Source organism: Gopherus flavomarginatus (genome assembly GCF_025201925.1).
Source record: "Gopherus flavomarginatus isolate rGopFla2 chromosome 13 unlocalized genomic scaffold, rGopFla2.mat.asm SUPER_13_unloc_4, whole genome shotgun sequence".
Classification (NCBI taxonomy): Eukaryota; Metazoa; Chordata; order Testudines; family Testudinidae; genus Gopherus; species Gopherus flavomarginatus.
In genome coordinates, this window is record NW_026114612.1 from 190028 (window position 1) to 211451 (window position 21424).

A 21424-nucleotide genomic window follows, 5' to 3' on the forward strand; every position below is an offset into this window, starting at 1 on the left:
TGATGACAGGTGAAAAAAATGCTGGATTCAATGAAAGATGAGACCATAGGAGGGGAAGGTGAACGGCAGCATCAAACAGGGTCATAACACTGAGACACGGGGCTTCACTGTCACTACCCCTGTTTTCCATCATTTATATCCCCCTCCCCCACACACTGTCACACACAACCTTCTCCCCTTGAGCCCAATCCAACCCTCCCCCTCTCCCACACACTCCATGGGAGACAACCTCTCAGTGACTCACCCAGATGGGGGCTTGTCTTTGCATCTCCCCAACAAGGGAACAGAGAGCCGAAAGGGCCACAGGAGACCAATGGAGCTAGGCAGGACTAAAAAAGACTTCCCTTCCCTTTCCTTCTCTCCTCTTGAGTTCTGTTAATCACACCCATGGGACGTTCCAGCACTGGGTGGGCTCAAAGCACCAACCTTCCCCTCAGCAATGAAAGGGGGAACCAGCTCTATCACACAGAAGGAGGCTCCCCACCTTTGCTGCTGCCATTCAGCAGCCATTAATATGGATTTGTTTTAGTTAATGCAACCCCCTCAACCCCTAATTCATCCATGAATCAAGGAGGCAAGACCCTCAGTTGGGCATCAGAGGGGTAATGGGTTAGTGTACAGGACTTATAGTAGCAGTGCTGAGTGGAGCGATGCTGAGGTTGTGAATTCAAACCTCACCTGAAGCACTAGCTTTCTTTAAGCAAATGGGTTCTGCCAATCAGTTTGCCCTATAGAAAATACAATTGCAGCTCAGAAGACACCGAGGTCCCCTTGCTTTACAGAGAGCAGGGCAGATTCCACAGATCTACCAGGCTCTGCTCTCCACCAGCCACCTGTGTCAGGAGGGGTCAGGCAGAGCCCAGAGCACTGCCCCTGACTTCCCCTCAGTCTTTGCTCCCCAAACCACCTGTGTGGTCACCCTCTTCGCTGTGAGACTCAAACCCTGCCTGACTTTCTGTATGTTGATGTGGTTTTCGTCTGTCCTGTTGATGTGCATGTGGGTCCTGTGTGATTTTGGTGGATGCCTGGCATAGTTTTGGGTGCGTGTGTGTATGATTTTTGCATACAGATTGTTTTTTTGCTTAGTATTCTTTTGGTATGTGGGTTTTGTGCTTTCTTATTGTGGGCTTTTGCAGTATTTTTTGGTGTGGATTTGTTCTTTCTATATTTTGTGTGGCTTTCCCTTTTGCATATATGTCTCTGTGTGCTGTGTGGGTTTGTGTGGGTTTGGTTTTTGTTTATGTCTGTGTGGGCCTGTGCAGTCTGTGATTTTCTCTTTCTCTCTGTGTGTTTGTCTCTCTGTTTGTATCTTCATGTGTAAATTCACTGGAATTTTTCAAAATCTTCACAGCTTTGCCAATTTTCACCAGGAATTTTTCTCTATTAACAAATTCTCACGTGTTCCCTACCAGTTGCTGACCATTGCCCCAGGGGCATGTCAGTCTCAGGGGCCTGATTGCCCATTGACCCTTCCCTTATTGGGATTGGGAACTAGCCAACCAAAAACCCCACTAAGTTTTAGTAAAGGGCCAACAGTCCCTTACACGAGCCAGCCCCATGAGGGTCACCGATGGCCAGAAAAGGCAGCACAAGCTGGTCCCATGGTGTAATGGGCAGCACTCAGGACCCTGAATCTTGTGGTGTGAGTTCAAATGTCAGTGGGACCTTGTGTGGGTTTGTGGTAAAGCCCTAGTGCTCAATTTCACTGTCTCCAGTTGTTTAAGAGTGAGTCTTTTCCCTCCTGCTGGGTGACTCACACCTACTGGAGCCAGGTGTTTGGTTGGGATGGCTGCAATGGATTGGGGTGTAGAAGAGGCTATGGCTGCCTGTAGTCCTGTGGTGTGACCTGGTGGTTGGTATTCTTGCTGCTTCACCTGATGCTCACGAGTTTGGCCCTTGTGCTTCCTGCCACACTTTTCCTCTGGCCCACAAGGAACTTGAAGAAAGGAGTGCCAGGGCCAGGATTAATAGTCAGGGCTTGGCAGGAGGGAGATGGAGCCCAGCCTGGAGCCCCTCACACCTTCCCTCCTCCGGACACTTAGAGCAGAGGCAGCTGGTGCTGACAGCTCCAAGGGAAGGTTTATAAGCCATAGAGCAATTGAAGGCGGGGCTAGAGGAGGGGAGAACCATGCCTTTGAATGGCCAGCAGACAGTCACAAAGACCCCCGGCCAGGCTGCTTCCTGGCATGCCAAACACCCACTGAAAGCGACCCGCAGACGAGACGGAAGTGCCCCGGGGCAGGCTGGGAGTTGTAGTTCCTGGCTCGTCTCAGAGCGGAAGTGACAATTGGTTGCTCAGGCAACGCGCCCCCTCCCGGTGCACACTGGGAAGCGTAGTTCTCCCTCTCACACGCGGCCTCTATTGGAGGAGGGGCCGTAGCTCGGCAGTTCGCCGCGCCCCTCCCCGCTCCCTGATTGGCAGAGAGAGCGCGGGACAGAGACTCGGCGCGGGGGCGGGGCCTGGTTCCCTCGCCCCGAGGCTTCGCTGCCTCTGCCCCCGCCCCCTCCCCGCGGGGAGCCGGGGGGGGGCACCAGTGGGACCCGCCCCGGCGCTGCTGGGGGGACTCGGGCTCGGGGGCAGCCGGCGGGCGGGGCCGGGCCGAGGGGCGCTGAGGCGGGACGGGGAGAGGCGGCTCCGCACGGGGGGGCCGGGGGCTCAGACACCCAGTTCCAGGCGCCAGGCCCAGCCCCTGCCCCGGGAGCAGCCCGGGCCCGTCGGAGCCGGGCGGGGGGGGCACAGGGCAGAGGCAGCGCGAATGAAAGGGCTTCACCCCCCCCGATGGGCCTGGGGGGGCAACGGGGGGGCTGAGCTGTCTGGGAGCAGCCCCACAAGCGGCAGCCTGGGGCCGCGGGGCCTTTAACCTCCCCAACCTGCCCCCTAGTGTCCCCCCCGTCCGCTGACTCTCCTGTCAGCACCGCCCCCTCCTCCCCCTCCGTCTTCAGCACCCCGACACCGACCTCCTCTCGCCCCATCCCCCACATCCTCCTTCCCGTCCTCAGCACCCCACCCTCCTTCCTCTTCCTCCCCCTCCATCCCCATCCTCACCGCCCCATCCCTAATTGCCTCCAACCCATTTCTCATTGCTGGGCCCCACTTTCCCATCCTCCCACTCCCCCAGTCCATCCCCAGGGTGTGAGGTTCCTCATCTTCAATCTCTGCTACACCCAAACCTGCCAGGTTCCCCTTTTCAACCACTGTGGGGTCGTCCAACCCGCCGACACCCATCCACTCTGGGCTCTCTAAATCCCACATTCCCACAATGCACCTTGGTAACCCCTCCCTCTTCTATCTCTAATCCCCCTATTCCCTTCGCTTAGGTCCTCCTGGATACCCCAGCCCACAGTCAGGCCCCCACATACATCCCAGTCACTCATTCACATCCTGAGCTAGTTCTTCAGGGCCCCCCACAGCCCAGCAAACTTCTCCATCCATGAGCCCCATGGACCACATGGACCTGTGGCCGGGAAGGTGAGGAAGCTCCCACTTTGGCTGGGCAGGCTGTGGGTGTTAATCTTTTCCTGTCTTGTGTGTGCTATGCTCACAAAGGCTTTTTGCTCCCTCGGGGTGGGGTGTGGTTTTGGCTGAAGATGAGGTGTTTTGGTAGCCCTGTGGATGCTGTGTGGTGTCTGGAAGGGGGCGTGTGTGTTCCCATCATGCCCCTTCCCCTCTGCCTGCAGAGCTGAGGACAGACAGGTCTGAGGAGCAGAGCAGGAGCTCTGGGAAGGAGAAGAGCAATATGAAGATGGAGTCTAAGATGAGGCCAGGTAACTTCTGTGGAGGGAGACATGCTGGACAGGGCCTAGGATTGGGGAGACAAGGAGGTGTGAGCCCTGGGCTCAGATTTCTAATTGTAGCTGTGATGGCAGAATGGGAGGAGGGTTGAAGCCGAAGCCCTGGGGTGCGGGAGTAGCGAGAAAAGGAACCTCACCACCATTGCTTTTTCTTTTCCTCTTGTGTTGTGTTTCATACCAAGGGAGAAGAAGTCATGGGGACGGAGTGCAGCCCTGAGGTGAGATGGAAAGTGATCAAGAGCAGTGACAGCGTGAATCCTGTTGATGCCAGGCAAGAGCTCCCCAACTGGGACAAGAGTAACCGTCCCTGTCGGTGAGAAGTGTATCTGGTTTGGGAAGGTTTCTAGTCACAGCCGTACTGGCTCCAGGCAGGGACTTCCCGTTACCTGGGTGTGGGTTTCCGGACTAGCTGTGGCTTCAGGGGAGATGATGTTGCCATTTGCGAGAGCTGATCATCTCTCTGGCCAGGAGTGGTGTGTGCTCCCTAGCAGAAAGTTGGATCCATGAGGGTGACTCCCTGTTGTGAATTTCTTTCGTCCTCCTAGGTTTCTCTCTCTGTGTTGGCCAACTTTCACTCAAACTCTCTCTCTCTCCTTTCATAGACACCTGTCATGAAAATTCCCCAAACTGAAAATTTTCTGCTGAAAAACCAATACTAATCTGTTTGAGGACTTGATTTGAATGTATTATTGTTATTCTCTTCTGATTTATCTCATTTCAGTCTTTGTCCTCCAGATGTGTTTCCAGCTGTTGAGTTGTGGGGGAGAGAGGCCAATTCATAATGTCTCTACTTCCCTTTCATAGTTTCTTTCAACTTGCTAGAAAGTACCTTTGCTACGACATGAGTCAAGCACTGTCCATTGTCTCTGCGCTATCTCAGAGAAGTCTGCATTGTACATGGTTCCTGGAATAGTCCTTGGGAGTGTGGATACCTTCAATGGGCCAGCAGGGAGTCTGGCTCCTCCATTTTTGCACCTGAAAGGCTGGTGGGGGGCATTTCCCAACCTCATAACATATTTCTGTAATGCACACAGAGCAAACTTCATAACTTCTCAAACCAATGTGAACACATAGAATGCAAGAAGACATTAATGTTCAACAGATGAACAGTTCAAGATTTTTGAAATGATCCCTCACCAGGCAGACTTTGTTCAAAACGTATCATCACTATATGAGAGTGGTGAATATGGGGCTTGCAGGGTGCTGCTTTGAGCACAGCTTGCCACCCCTGGGCTTACATTACAATGGGAACGTGCCCTTAGAGTCTATCTCTCCCGGGATAAAGATGGCAGGATGACTGGCCTGGGTCATCTGACTTGGGCTCATTATGCTAAGGCTGAGAGGCTAAAAACTGTGGTGCAGATATTTGTGTTCACACTGAAACCTGGGTTCAGAAACCATCGCCCCTCGTGGGGTCTCAGAGGTTGGGCTCAAGTCCATATGTCTGCACTGTCATTTTATAGTCTTGCAGTCCCAGCCCCATAAGCCTGAGTCAGCTGACCCGGGCTTTGAGATAGCTGCTCTGAGTGTGTTAACGGCAGTGTAGACATAATGTTAGGGTACGTCTCCAGTGCAATGAAACATCCAGGGCAGGCCTGTGTTGGAGTTATCAAGGTAATGTGGCTTCTTCTGTAAAGTTGCAGTGTACGTGTCACAGCTCAGGCTCAGTACCCTGCTCTAGGAGCCCAGAAGGTTGGGAGGGAGTTTAGCAAGTGGAAATGGTAAAACCGCAGTGAAGTATTACCCTGGAGTCATGTCAGTTCTCCATTGGTCTTTCTGCTTTTGGGGCAGGGATAATAACTCTCAGTGGTGCCTTGTTGAGTGGCTTTTGGGGCACCTGCTCTTGGCTCCTGTCAGAAGAGAAGATTCAGAGCTAGATGGTCCTTTGGTCTAGCCCAGTGTGGTTTTTCTTATGGTTTAAATTACACTCCAGGCACTGATAATAGAGTTACTGAAAGTTTAGGAGTTAGCAGCTGGTAGGTTGTGCATGACCCCCTGGGGCAGGGTCAGAGGCAGAGGCAGGGGCAGGTGTGGGCTCTCACACCAAATGCTCTTTGTGGCTGCCAGAATCTGTGGGCTGCTCATTTAGGTTACACTGAGTGTTAAGTCCTGCTTTGTGCACAGTGTATGAGAATGAAAATCCTAAACCGCCCTTTGAAATAACGAATGTAGCAGGACGTGTTATTGTCCCTGCCCCAAAGCAGACAGACCAATGGAGAAATGCCATTGAGTCCAGGGTAATACTTCATTGCAGTTTTACCTTTTTTGCTTGCTAAACTCCCTTGCAGCTTTGAGGGGGCCCAGAGCCCAGTATTGGAAGCACCTGACCTTTCTTTCTTCTCTTGCTCTTTGTCAGCAAGGAGAAGAAAAAGAAGCTCTCCTTCAAGCTGGAGTCAGAAGGGCGGCGTCAGGATGACTTCCTGAGTGCCAGCTCTAGTCATTTGCTCTACCAGCTGACCTATCGAAGGGCTGCCACTTCTCTCTCCAGGTTCGCCCATTGGTGTGTTCAGAATGGAGAGGGGTAACTAGTGGTGTTCCCCAATGGTCAGTCTTAGGAGCACTCTTATTCAATTTATTCATAAATGATCTGGAGAAAGAGGTAAACGGAGGTGGCAAAGTTTGCAGATGATACTAAACTGCTCAAGATAGTTAAGACCAAAGCAGACAGTGAAGAACTTCAGAGACATATCACAAAACTGTGATTGGGCAACAAAATGGCAAATGAAATTTAATGTGGATAAATGTCAAGTAATGCACACTGGAAAAAATACCCTCAACTATACATACAATATGATGGAGGCTAATTTAGCTATAAATAATCAGGAAAGAAATCTTTGAGTCATCATGGATAGTTCTCTGAAGACTACCATGCAGAGTGCAGCAGCAGTCAAAAGAGCAAACAGGATGTTAGGAATCATTAAAAAAAGGAGAATAAGATAGAGAATATCTTACTGCCTTTATATAAATCCATGGTACACCCACATCTTGAATACTGTGCACAGATGTGGTCTCCTCTTTTCAAAAAAGATATACTGGCATTAGAAAAGGTTCAGAGAAGGGCAACTAAAATGATTACGGGTTTGGAATGGGTCCCATATGAGGAGAGATTAAAGAGACTAGAAATTTTCAGCTTGGAAAAGAGAAGACTAAGAGGGGATATGATAAAGGTATATAAAATCATGAGTGGTGTGGAGAAAGTGAATAAGGAAAAGTTATTTACTTGATCCCATAATATAAGACCTAGGGGCCACCAAATGAAATTAATAGGTAGCAGGTTTAAAACAAATAAAAGGAAGTTCTTCTTCACACAGTGCACAGTCAACTTGTGGAACTCCTTACCTGAGGAGGTTGTGAAGGCTGGGACTATAACAATGTTTAAAAGGGAACTGGATAAATTCATGGTAGCTAGGTCCATAAATGGCTATTAGCCAGGAAGGGTAAAAAATGGTGTCCCTAGCTTCTGTTCATCAGAGGATGGAGATGGATGGCAGGAGAGAGATCACTTGATCACTGCCTATTAGCTTCAATCCCTCTGGGGCACCCGGCATTGACCACTGTTGGTAAACAGATACTGGGCTAGATGGACCTTTGGTCTGACCCGGTATGGCCGTTCTTATGTTCTTATAGGGCACCTTCTACACGGCGACTGGGCAATTGACTGACTTTAAATCTAGCTAGCTCTGTTGGTAGAGCGTGATGCTCTTAATCCCACCATCATAAATTCAAGCCCCATGGTGGGTGATAGCGACAGCCCTTAGGTGTCACTCTTCTGCTAATAGTCACAGATCAAAAGGAAACAAACGCTCTGTGCTCTTTGGCAGGTCATGTTTCTTCTTCTCTCTGAGCTTCACTAAAACATGAAGAGAGAACAAACTGACATTTGCATCCTATGTTAAGAGAGTATTTTCTCCTCTTCCATTGTACCCCAGGCAAGAAGAGGGGATAATAACCAGTTAACGGATGATTGCAGAAGGAAAAGTTTGGTCTTTATAAATAGGGCAATTATCATTTGGTCTCCATGTCCACTGATGGTAGGACAAGAAGTAATGAACTTAATCTGCAGCCAGGGAGATTCACGTTAGATAGTGGGAACAGCTTTCTAACTCTGAGGGTAGTTAAGCTCTGGAATAGGCTCCCAAGGGTGTCTGTGGAGTCTCTGTCCTAGGAGGCTTTTAAGAACAGGTTGAACAAACCTCTGTCAAGGATACTCTGCATATACTTGGTCCCATAGACAACCTGCTCTGGCTCTGCTTCCCTCCTTCTGCTCCCTGCCTGGGCCGGCTGCTCTGGGCACTTGATCCCACATGCCCCCAATGCATCGTCTCTGCTTGGCTCTGCTTCAGCAGAGAGGGCTGGATTTCATGACCTCTCCAGGGCCCTTGCAGCCGTACAGCTCTATAATTCGATGCCATCGCAATACAATACAAACAACAACAAAAGTGGAAACACCCCAATCTAACATCTAACAATTGAGCGTGAACTGACATTCCACAGCACAAAGTGACAACACGTAGGAGTGCAAAGCCTGACAATTCAGCACCATGCAAATGAACGCCCCATGGGGCAAAATGATGCACTGCAAAAGAGCTCAGCTCAAACCAGTGCAACACAAGCCAGTGCAAAAACCATACAACACGAAAAAATGCATCAGAGTGCAAAGGTTCACTGTGCAAAACAGCTCAGCGTGGAACAATGACACAGCACAAACCCACACAACAGAATCATATAGAAAGGTAGGGCAGGGAGGGACCCTGAGAGTCAGGACCAAGTCTCCCTTGGCCGTCCCTGACAGGTGTTTGAAGAACAAGGAAACAAAGGGCACCACAAACTTATGTTTTTTGGATGAGCAAATAAAAGGGAGTAGCATTGTCCCCCTTGGGTAGCCCCTGTTCAATTCCAGGTCAGAAAACAAAACTCTTCTGCAAGAATATCCAAAAAATATTGTGTTTCACTTTACTTCATAAGTACAGTTGTGTGGCAATTAAATGATGACTCTAAAGTTTCCTAAAAGTGTGGGAAATATGGATGTATCTGAGGAAATGGCTTGGAATGAAGGAAGACAAAAACTGATGGGTCGAGAGAACAGGCCCTGTTTCCCCCTGGTTTGGAACTTCTCTCACAACTACTGGAAGAGAAAAGCTAAGCAAATGGTGTTCTATTGTTGCAAAGGAGATTAAAGTGAGGCCATTTTCTGCAGATAGAATTAAATGGTCATGTCAGGAGTGGGATTTGAAACCACGTCTCCATGCAGAGACCAGAACACCCAATGGATTGGAAAAAAAGAAACTTATAACTAGTACTTTAGACCAGTCCACCATCCTGATACTACAAAGAAGGTGACTTATCAACCCTAGTTTTCATTAATAGTTGATGAACTCTTTAGGGAGGTCAAGATGGCACATCTCTTTCAACTCCTAGAGACTTTCTACAGCACAGCTGATTTTTAGATACACTCACCCGGACCTAAAGTTACATGTTTCCTGGAGCTCCATGAGTTCTGCGGTGTTGGAATCTCCCTGTTCGCTTTTTAAGTGAACAAAAGATGGGTGCTGGCATTCTGAGAGAGTAATGATGAACCTCAAAATCCTGCCCTGTGCGCCAGACAGTTAAGCAACCAGCACCCACAACCTCTACTATGATAGCATCCTGTCTGGGAACAACTCACTTACCAACAGCTGGGGTGTGAAATCCTCATTTTTTTGTTGTTCTGTCACTGTAGTCCCCACTTTCCTATTACGTGTCTGTATAATCTCTGTCTGGTTCTGTAACCGTTTCTGTCTGCTGTATAATTAATTTGTTTTGCGTAAACCAATTAAGGTGGTGGGGTATAATTGGTTAGAAAATCATGTTACAATATGTTATGATTGGTCAGTAAAATGATTGGTTAAGATAGAGCTAAGCAGAACTCAAGTTTTACTATATAGTCTGCAGTCAATCAGGAAGTAAGGGGGGGAATGCGAATGGGAATTGGAATTATGTTTTGCTAAGGGGGGGAATAGGAACAGGGAAGGGGAACAGAGACACAGGCAAGCCTCTGTGGTGTCAGAGCTGGGAAGGGGGATCCTGAGGAAGGAAACTGGAATCATTGCTTGCTGGAAGTTTACCCCAATAAACATTGAATTGTTTGCACCTTTGAGCTTCATGCATTGCTGCTCTCTGTAACAAGTACGTCTTTCAGGGTGTGAAACCCCCCAGAACCAGTATAATTAAGCTGACCTAAGCCATGGCTAGATAGTGCTAAATGAAAGGAAAGAATGTTTTGCCAATGCTGCTATTACAGGGATGGAAAACCCCTCCCCTCACTGTAGCAGCTGTCTATTCCACAATGCTACAGCAGTATTTTAAGCACAGCCAGCCTCAAAGGGAGACCAGATCTGGCTTCATGGAGGGTCAGGCACTAAGACAGCAGCAATGACAACACACTAATGCTTTCACAGTTGGCAGGATTTGAACCTGCGTGGGGAGACTCCAATGGATTTCTAGTCCATCGCCTTAACCACTTGGCCACAACTACTTGATGAGCAGCTGTTGCCCTACATGATAATTCTGTTCTCACAGAATTGTCACTTCAAATGGCTCAGACCAGCTTCCCCAGCACACTCACTGCTGTGCATTAGTGTAAGTGTGTCCATGGTGAACAGCAAGAGTTCCTGCCCATTTCCCTTCCAGCTGGAACATGATTAGTGTGTTTGTGGCTAACGACATTGCTATAGATTGTTGTTCATTCCTCACACTGACAATTCAGACAGTCCCTTTCCTATTCGAATCTCCACCATATCATTCCAATAGCCGGGGGGAGGATTTCTCTGGGGCACTGAAATGTTTCAGGGGATTGGTGTGTGAGCTCAGCCTTGCATTCCATCCCTGATGTTTCATGGACTAACAACAGCAGCAGAAAGAAAGAGCCTAGCCAATATCTCCCTGGCAGGGATGCAGGTGACCACGTCCCCTCTGTCTGACCATCGCCATTGCAGGAGAGAAGGGTTCACTGCAATCGAATGCCCTGGCTCAGACAAGAGACACAGGGAGGTTTTACTGTTATTGGATCTGTGCAAAGGAAATTGTGGCTCCGTGTGAAATTGAGGAGGGAAATGAAACGTCCACATGGTGGCCCAGTGCCTTAAGGAATGTAGGCGATGGACTCTGGCTGAGAAATGATTTAACAGGAATTTGTATCAATGTATTGTCCTGATTAAAAGCTATGGGTGTAAGGTGCCACTGTTGTTAGTACTTGAACCTGCGTGGAGACACCCGAGTGGGTGTCAAGTCCACTACCTTAACGAGAGGTAGTTGATTATTTTGTCAAGATCCAAATTTCTTGGTCAAGGTCTAGTCAATGTCTAGATGACAGAGAAAATAATACACTGATGATAATAAGAAGAATTTAGAAATATTTACAGTTGCTTTGGGCATAACTATGATGATTGTTTTATGTTTCACCCTTTATATCTGACACCACCATCATCTTTCCCTTTAGCCTTGTAGTTTACCAAGGGTAAAACTAAACATCTCTTCAGATACAAAGGAGTGTTTGTGTTCATTCCTGCTAGCTACACAGAGGCTTGATGTAGCTGCTTTCAATCCTCCGGCTCTGCCCTGATAAGTAACATTTCAGAGTGTCACTGAACTGAAGGAGGGAGATCATTTTTTGACAGATTACGCTTCCTCTTTAAGGTGTTTGTCTGGCTGGCAGCCCTGCTTCCCAGGTCTCTCCTGAGGGAAGAAAGTTTCTGTGCAAAATACTAAAACTTTTAACAGAGAGGAGGGAAAAGCGATGGTCACATGATGGGGCCAGTATGTACCACAACATGATTCTTTTATGTGGGATGACTCGGAAGATTGACTGATCTCCACTTCCTTGGATTTGAAGAGATGTTTAGTTTTGTGCTTGAGAACCTGTAAGACTGAAGCAATTTTATGGATGATGACACTACAATTGAAGGGTTATTTAATGTTGTAGAAATCATTAAAAACACTTAGTTTCAACTTGAGCTGCCTGTTATTAAAGGCTGGTTTCCCCACGTCAGTTCCATAAGCTCTGCTAGAAAGGCCCTGGGTTCTCTCCTGCCTTGGTGGGAACTAAAGGCAATCGTCCCCTGCTGCCCTTGGCTTCAGGCTGATTTTCCTGGGGAGGGGATGTGGAATTGGTTTGTTTGCTATTGAGAGGGAGCCGGGCCAGTCTCAGGGAACGAGAACTCCTAGCACCTTCCCAGCCCAACCCAGGCTGCTGCCCTGTCCCAGCCTCTGTTCCCCTGGGAGCCCTGCTTGTTTGACTCTAGAGCAGGCTGGGAGCAGCAGCTGGGGCAGAGGACAGCCTGGGCTGGGCAGATGCTAGGAGCAGAGCACCAGAGGCCTCTACTGGCTCCCTCCTCAGCAGCAAACAATCAGTCCCCACACACACCCTGGGACAGCAGCCTGGAGCCAAGGACAGTGTCCAGTGGGGGGTTCTCTTTTTCCTCTTCCTGGGGTGAGCAGGGACCTGGGGGTGTTTCTTGCAGGGCAGTTGGAACTGAATTGGGGAACAGGCTTTTAATAACAGGCAGCTCAAGTTCAGACTAATTTTGTTACAATTTTCTTTATAATGTAAAATAATTCAAAAGTAAATGGGCAGGAATGATTGGAACTCTTTTCTCCCTGTCGTACAAAGAAATGGCTTTTTGGCTTTTCATGATACAGGAGTCAGGTTCGTTCACTGTGCAGAATCAATGTGCACAGAAGCCTGCTGTGTTTCATTTCTTTAGTTCTGCTGCCCTCATGTGGCCATTTCCTTCCCCTCCTTTCTGTCCAAAGTGAAGAGCCCAGTTCCTGCAGGGAGAGAAGGATATCTTTCTTCTTTCCTTCCTCAAAAGCCCCCTTCCTTGGAAAGCCCTTTGCTGGGTCTGGGTGGGGAACAGCCATTCCTGAGGATTAATTTCACACCATATTTGGGGTTGATATTTAGATTTTACAGCCAGACTAGATCACTAGGTACCTCTGCTCTGACCTGATTCAGAACAGAGTCCAGAGAATTTTATCCAGTGACTCCTACACCCACCCTAAGATCTTCTGGCTGAACGAGGCAGGTTCATTCAGAAAGTCATCATGTTTGGATGTAAAGGTGGGAAATGATGGGGAAATTGGTCCCTCTTTCAAGTTTCAATGTTGTAACTTCTACATCTAGACCGAGGTGGCCAACCTGAGCCTGAGAAGGAGCCAGAATTTCCCAATGTAACCGCCAAATGTGCACCTTTGTATGCAACTACTGAGTCAATTGTGAACCTTCCCATCATTATCCCTCTGAAATAATGATGTGATGGATACTTGGCTGTATATCCCAGTGTGCCCTGCACGTTTACAAGCTGCATTAGCCAATCCAACCATTCGGCACTTGCAGATGGGCACCTCTGTACTGTGCCTGAGTCTTGTACAGCTATGAAAGGCTGATAGATGCCAATATTTCACTGTCTTTTTAACCTGCACTAATACCAGGCCAAGCCAGGACTGGGAAGAGAGACAGAGCAGCAGGTTTCCCATATTGTATCCATTTCCCTTTTTCTTGACCAGTTTCTCCTCTGCATAACTTGTATTTTTTTTATTGTGAGCCTGGCTAACTCAGCTGGTAGAGTGTCAGACTTTTAATCTGAGGGTCCAGGGTTCAAGTCCCTGCTCAGGTAATAAACTACTCACTATATCTTTAAACATTGTTCTTCTGATGTCCTCTTTGGTGTTACTTTTTCTCTTCAAGACTGTGCCTTTCCTAAGAAGGGCCTTTGTGTGTGTGGGTTTGAAGGGGCAACTTCCTAACATCCTCACTGTCCTTGCAGCCTGGAGGAATAAAGGCCTCTGGGCACACAGCATGTTCCTCCCCTGCATGCTCACGCACACACAGAAAACAAAACAGAATATCTCTAAGGAATTAGAATCACCTGCGGCCTTCCTTTATCCTGCTGGATCCCCAAATGATGATGCTCTTCAGCCTAAACCCATGTCCCCTCTACTCCCAGTGACCCTCAGTCCCAATCCACTGCCCCTCCTATGCACACTGCTCCTCACTCCCAACCAGAGCCTACTCCTCTTCACCCTTCTCCTCTATCCAAACCCACAGCCCCCTCCTATTTCCAGTGCCCCTCTGTCATAAACAGATAGCTAAGGGTTAATGTCTCTTTCACCTGAAGCACCTGACCAGAGGACCAATCAGGAAACCGGATTTTTTCAACTTTGGGTGGAGGGAATTTTGTGTCTAAGGTCTTTGTCTGTCTGCCTGCTTTCTCTGAGCTTTGGAGAAGTAGTTTCTGTTTTCTAATCTTCTGTTTCTAAGTGTAAGGACAAAGAGATCAGATGGTAAGTTATATGGTTTCTTTTCTTTGGTATTTGCATGAATATAAGTGCTGGAGTGCTTTGATTTGTATTCTTTTTGAATAAGGCTGTTTATTCAATATTCTTTTGAGCAATTAACCCTGTGTTTTGTCACCTTAATACAGAGAGACCATTTGTATGTATTTTTCTTTCTTTTTTATATAAAGCTTTCTTTTAAGACCTGTTGGAGTTTTTCTTTACTTCAGGGAAATTGAGTCTGTACTCACCAGGGAATTGGTGGGAGGAAGAAATCAGGGGGGAGATCTGTGTGTGTTGGATTTGCTAGCCTGATTTTGCATTCCCTCTGGGTGAAGAGGAAAGTTCTTTTTGTTTCCAGGACTGGGAACGGAGAGGGGGAGTCACTCTGTTTGGATTCACAGAGCTTGTGTCTGTGTATCTCTCCAGGAGCACCTGGAGGGGGGAAGGGAAAAAGGATTATTTCCCTTTGTTGTGAGACTCAAGGGATTTGGGTCTTGGGGTCCCCAGGGAAGGTTTTTTCAGAGGGACCAGAGTGCCCCAAAACACTCTAATTTTTTGGGTGGTGGCAGCAAGTACCAGGTCCAAGCTGGTAACTAAGCTTGGAGGTTTTCATGCTAACCCCCATATTTTGGACGCTAAGGTCCAAATCTGGGACTAAGGTTATGATACCCTCAATCCCAACGCACAGGCCTCTCCTATTCCCAGTGCCCCTCAATCCCAAACCACGGCTCCTTCCTTCCCTCCAGCAGCAGGTGCTTCAGACTCCCTCAGGAAGATTTTCTTGCAAGGTTTCATGTATGAGTCTGCATGTGGATTTCACAGTGCGTTGGAAATATGTTGCATTGCTTGCCAAAATGATCACTTTTGGCTCGTGTTGGATTCCCAGTCTCCTTGTTATTGGGACAGGAGAAAGAAAGAGTTGTTATCCTTGTTGTGTGAATCAAGGGCAGCACAGCTGTGCTTGGCAGACCCCGATTGAGGGACTCACCCTCAATTCAATAGCACTTGGTAGGCAGGGGACAAGGGTTCCAGGACCAAGTGGGCTGGGGTCCCAATACTAAAATTTAGGTGTTAAATCAACTTTAGGACAGGGTGGCAGTGGAGGGATGAGTGAGTTCCTAGACAAGACAGTGATGTACAGTGCCTTCTTATTTTCCCTCTTTTCCACTCAGGATGGCAGGTGAACTCTACAGAGGCACCTCTGGGCTTGCACTGACTAAGGACAACAGTTGTGAGTGGAGTAACGGGGGGGCTCATATTTAAGGACTTTTGGTTGCTGGACCTACAAACCGTAGGGATAAGGACACTGCCCAGCTTATTTGGGGGTGGGTCTTTTCCTCGTGGTATATGTTTATGTGCTGGGGCTGCTGACATGACTTCTGCTAACCCTAGGCTTACATTGCAATGTAGACATATCCTAAGAGGGCATCTATACTGTGATAAAATCCCGCTTACCTGGATGATCTGATTTGGGCTCCTGGGGATCAGACTGGAGCCCAGGCTTGGAAACCCTCACTCCTTGTGGGGTCTCGGAGGCTGGGCTGAAGCTCAAGTGTCTACACTGTAATTTTATAACCCTGCAGCACAAGCCCCACAAGCCTGAAGCAACTGACTCAGGGTTTGAGAATAGTGACTTGGGTGTGTTAATGGCAGTGTAGACATAATGCTCGGCTATGTCCACACTGCAATGAAACACCCAAGGCTGTCCTGTGCCAGCTCAGGCTCCTGAGGGTTTTGGCCGTGGGGTGGTAAATTTGCACTGTAGACATCTCAGCTCAAGCTCAATATTGGGCTCTGGGAGCTCTCAAGGTTGGGAGGGAGTTTAGCAAGCAAAAAAGGTAAAATGCCAGTGGAGTAATACGCTGGACTCAGTGGCATTTCTCCATTGTCTATCTGCTTTGGGGGAGTGACAATAACACGTCCTGCTGCATTCGTTATTTCAAAGGGTGGTTTAGGATTTTCATTCTCACGGTGCCTGAAGCAGGGCTCAACCCTTGGTGCAAACTAAATGAGCTGCTCACAGATTCTGGCAGCCACAATGAGCAACTGGTGTGAGAGCCCAGACCTGCCCCTGTCCCAGAGGGAGGGGCTCATCTGTGACAGGCTGGACCACTGACCTATCAGCTCTTAACTCCCAAACTTTCAGTAATTCTGTTATCAGTGCCTGTGAGTATAATTTAAACTGCCATACTGGGCTAGACCAAAGGCCCATCAAGCTCTGTGTTTTGTCCATTGGCAGTAGCCAATAGCAGGTGCCTCAAAAGTTAATCAACAAGGCACCACTGGGAGTTGAACCCAGGATCTCCTGCTTACAAGACAGGGGCTTTAACCAGCTAAGCCACAGTGCCCACCTGTGGTTGAAGCACAGTGTCTGCCCACACCTGACTCCCTGCCATCCCCACTGGGGCCTGACAAGCTTTGCTTGTGTTTGGATTCTCCAAAGCAGAGAAGCAGGTGAGCTTTTCCTTGCAAGCTCTGTGTGTGTGTGTGAGATTCGTTGGCCAGGTCTGCACTACAAAGTTATTTCAGCATCATTGTATTGCTCAGGTGTGTGAAAAACACACAACGCTCCCTTGGTCAGCAGCTTTTGGCTGGTGCACACACTGCAATGCCATGTCTGGCAACAAAACTGCCCTGTTTTGGTGACAAAATAAAACCACCTCAATGAGAGGCCTAGAGCTTTGTGCAGCAAACTTAAAGTGACAAATTGTCAGTGTAAATGCTGCTGTTCATTATATCACCATAACTGGCCTCCATCAGTATCCCATAATGCCCACTGTGAACTCACCTGCCCTGCATTCCTGCTACAGAGGCTGGGCCCCTCCCCTTTCATAGTTCCAGAAAGTTCTGAGAGCTGAGCCGCTATCTGCCCTGGGATTAGGTTGATATACTGCATTGCCAGCCTAAGTAACGTAATTACACCAACCTAATTTTGTAGTGTAGATCTGTCCAAAGAATCACACACACATCTTGGGAGCAAAACTTCACCTGCTCTTCTGCTTTACAGAAGCCAAACACGAGCAACATTTGTCAGGACCCAGTGGGGATTGGCAGACAGTCAGGTGTGGTCAGACACGGTGCTTTAAGTAACAGCAGGTACCATGGCTTAGGTGGTTAAAGTACCTGTTTTGTAAAGAGGAGATCCTGGATTCAACTCCCAGTTGTGCCTTGGGGAGTGGCTTTTGGGGCACCTGGCATTGGCTACTGATAGAAGACAAGATTCAGAACTAGATGGACTTATTGTTTAAATTACACGCACAGGCACTGATAATAGAGTTACTAAAAGTTTGGGTGTTAAGAGCTGATAGGTCAGTGGTCCACTCCCCTCAATGCAGTTTTACTATTTCCACTTGCTAAACTCCCTCCAAACCTCTATAAAATTACAGTGCAGACATATGGGCTTGAGCCCAACCTCTGAGGCCCCACGATGGGTGGGAGTTTTTGAACCCAGGCTTCAGTGTGAACACAAATATCTGCACCACAGTTTTTAGCCCCTCAGCTTTACGTCCATGAGCCCAAGTCAGATGAGCCAGGCCAGTCCTGCTGCCATCTTTATCCCAGGAGAGATGGACTCTAAGGGTACGTCTCCATTGCAATGGAAGCCCAGGTGCGGCACGCTGTGCTCAAAGCAGCACCCTGGAAGCCCCATATTCACCACTCTCATATAATGATCATATGGTTTGTACAAGTCTGCCTTGTGAGGATGGACACTGCTTGATTCACATCCTAGCAAAGGAGCTTCCTAACAAGCTGGATGAAAACATGAAAGAAGGGTAGAGACACCATGATTTGGCCTCTCTCCCCCTTAACTCAACAGCTGGAAACACACCTGGAGGACAAAGACTGAGCTGAACTGATTCAGAAATCAGAAGAGAATACTAATAATACATTCATACCAAATTCCCCTGCCAGACTAGTATTGGTTTCTCAGCAGGATTCCTGGGCCCAGCCTTGGTTGGGGTTATGAGGACTCTGCCACACATGAGAGTAGAAAGAGCATCCTTGGGGTCAGGCAGGCCTCTGGTAAGGGGTGGGGACTGAGATCCTTTCTCTGGCCAATTGCACCAGGGTCATGTATAAACCAGGGAAGTTCCCCACAATAGCCGGACCTGAACCCACTGTACACTTGCCCTCTGTACTCATTGCTTCTCTGTCTCTCTTCCCCTCATCTCTGCTGCTCTCCCTCTGAGCTTTCTCAGCACCTGGCCCCACAGCACTTCCTGCCAGCCAGAGACTGCTTGTTCTAGGCCTGCTCCTGTGGATGTGGCCTCTCTCCTGATTCCTGAGGAAAGGAACCTTTCCAGGAAATGGCCATGGATTCTGGGAATCTGCATGTGGCTGGTGGACAGCACCAGGAATCATTTGGCTCCTGGCACACAAGGCCACTTAAAACCTGAGCACCCAGAGAGGGGCTTGAACCTTCAGATTAAGAGCCTGATGCTTTACCAACTGAGCTGCCTGGGCTTGTTGAAACCATCTTCACCATTCACCACAAGAGCGAGCAGGTAGGCAAAAGAGAGGCAAAAAAAGTCCTAGGGAACCCTCATGTGGCCTAATGGATAAGGTATCTGAGTGTGGGTCAAAAGATTGAGGGTTGGAGTCCCTTGGTGGTTGTGTTTCTGCAGTTTTACCATTGTGCTGAAAGTCCTGTTCCCTTCAGGGTTGGAACCTCTTCTTGGCTGCTCAGGCCAATGCTCTGGCTTCAGCTAGAGCCCTGGGAAGGAGTTGGGGGTTGGGTGTCACAAAGGCTGGGACATGAGACCCAGGTGCTTCCAGTCTAGCCTTTGCCATTCCTGACTTGTCAAAGAAAGTGGGTGACTGCCCGGGCTGGTGTGTGCACCTGACCCTATGTTGGAGGGTACTTACTATATAGCGTCTTCGGAGCCTGGGTGTTTCTCTGCTTCTCGCCAGCTTGGGAAAAGCCTCTTGGGGTAAAATCTCCTGCCCCACTGCAAAAGTGAGCACCTTGAGTGGGACCAGTCAGAGGCCTCACCATGGGGGCTGGCCCTGCTTTCCTACCAATTTATGATGTTATCCACAGAGCATCAGCAGCTGCCCCGCATGCTGGTGACCTTCAGTGGGTGTTTGGCATGGCAGGGAGCAGCCTGGCTAAGTGTTTTTGTGCCTGTCTGAAGGCCACACAAAGGCATGGTCCTGCCGTCCTCTAGCTCTGACCTCAGTTGCTCTGTGGCTTTTAAGCCTGCCCTTGGAGCCATCAGCACTAGCTGCTTCTGCTCTAGGTGCCCAGAGGAGGAGAGGTGTGCTGGGTCAGTTTAACAGATGCCCCTTCCCTGGTACTGCCATTGCTCAGCTGCACAGAGGAGCTTTCATCCCCAATCCCTGCCTGTCACTGCCCAGCAGCCCTCTGGCACCATTCCTGAGGGCTGCCCTGCCTCACTTTCTTCCTACCATGTTGGGAAAGACAGTTCTCATTATTAAAGGTGAGGTGGGCCATCTAGGGGCAGAAGCCTGTTCTATGTTTTCCTACTGCAGAGCCCAAGCTCAGGAACTTACCTTGGGTGCAGGCACTGCTGTGCTCCCAGAAAACATCCCCTGCATAAAGAGGGATGACAAGGCCTGCTAAACCCAGGGATTGAACCAGGGACCTTTAGAGCTTTGGTTTAACGCTCACCCAACTGAGCTACTTTGGCACCTGCGTGAAAACATTTTGGCCAGTTGCTTCCCTATCTGGAATGTTTTTGTCAGCAGTTGCACACAAAAGGGACAGGAAAACAAACGGCTGCTCCACACCCCCACTGGAGGAACCCGGAACCATTAGCTGAGGTGAGTAAGAAGTGTCTGTTGGCTGACTGGGCCTGTCCCTCAGGAGCTGGAACAGCAGCTGCTGCCTCCCCCTCGGCTCCAGGCTGTGGGAAATGCTCATTGCCTGGCTGCATGGGCGGATGCGGCTCCGTGCTCTGGAGAGCGTCTGTATTGCTCTGTCAACCCCCCGTCTTCACTGAGCCAGTCTGGTAAGGTCCCAAGTGCCCCCTCCGGCCTGGCAGCTGCGAGTGTGCAGACATCAACCCCCCTGCAAGCCCCAGAGCCAGCAGAAGCGCCAGCCCCCCCAGCACCACAGGGACACTCAATGAACTTCCTGTGGGGATATGGTTCCTTGGCGTCCAGCTGCTAGAGTGAGAGTCAGGAGAGAGCAGTGTCTGGCTCACCTTGGGGGAGAGAAGAGACCTGATGAGTGCGGATCTCCCTCAGCCTCCCCCGCAATGCTGGTCAGTTTTATTACCACTGTAATAGTCAGTGCTTCCCTTCAGGGCCGGCCCTAGAGGGGTCTGGGGTATGGGACAAATCCCCCCCTTTCCTCCCCAGGCCCTGCCCCCACTACACCCCTTCCCCCAAGTCCCCACCCCATCCTGTCCCATCTCTTCCCTTCCTGCACCTTCCTGACCCATTCCTCTCCTACCCCCAGCTCTTCCTGTCCCTGCTCCTTCCCCTCCCCACCCAGTGCCTCCTGCACCCCACTGAACAGCTGATCACTGGCAAGTGAGAGGCACTGAAAGGGAAGAGGAGGAGCTTGTCAGCAAGGCCTGTAGTGTGGAGGAGGAGCTGGCTGTCAATGGGCGCTGAGCACCTATTTTTTCTCTGTTGGTTCTGCAGCCCCATAGCTCCCATGGAGTCGCTGACTTGGCTCTTTTCGCACTCTAGAGAGAGGAGCAGAACCAGGGCTATGGCTGATCTATGGGGCATCAGGTGAGTGCCAGCGGCTTCAGGTGCTGAGAGTTTGCCTGACCCCTCAGGGTCACAGTGTGAGGTGGTGCCCCAGGGATCTCTATGAAAGGAGCAGAACAGGATTTACTTGGGGTGGGGAGAGAATTGAGAGTGTCTCAGGGGGTTGTACAGAGGTGTTGCCGGGATTAGAGACTGGCTAAAACACAGGCCTCACTGGGAGCAGGATTTAAACCTGCGCAGGGAAACCCTATTGGATTTCAACTCCCACATCTTAACCACTCGGCCATCACAGCTGTGAACACAAAAATGCCCCAATGCCAGAGAAACTAGTAAAAAATCACAATGCCCAGGTGTGAAGTCATCTGAACCACAAAATTCCCACCACAAACCTGGCTCCCAAAGCACGGGGGGGATTGGGGTTTGTTCTCTTTGCTTAGCCATGTGCAGTCACACAGACAGCGCGTTTAAAAGTCTCCCCTCCTGCAGAGCGGGAATGGGAAATGATTCTCAACTTGAAGCCCGATGTAGGGTGACCAGACGTCCTGATTTTATCGGGACTGTCCTGATATTTCCTTGTTTGTCCCGCGTCCCGACCGATGTTTGGTCGGGACCCTGGACAAACAAATAACTTTGT

General features: G+C 49.3%; 3 non-coding genes across 3 annotated transcripts; 1 reads left to right on the top strand and 2 right to left on the bottom strand.

Moving 5' to 3' along the window:
- Nucleotides 1–10224: 10224 nt before the first annotated feature.
- Nucleotides 10225–10306, bottom strand: TRNAS-AGA (transfer RNA serine (anticodon AGA)). The gene has a single exon. It is a non-coding gene; the product is annotated as a tRNA-Ser (tRNA).
- A 3066-nt stretch (nucleotides 10307–13372) lies between these two features.
- TRNAK-UUU (transfer RNA lysine (anticodon UUU)) lies at nucleotides 13373–13445 on the top strand. The gene has a single exon. It is a non-coding gene; the product is annotated as a tRNA-Lys (tRNA).
- A 2935-nt stretch (nucleotides 13446–16380) lies between these two features.
- On the bottom strand, nucleotides 16381–16454 carry TRNAT-UGU (transfer RNA threonine (anticodon UGU)). Its single transcript has one exon. It is a non-coding gene; the product is annotated as a tRNA-Thr (tRNA).
- Nucleotides 16455–21424: the final 4970 nt, after the last annotated feature.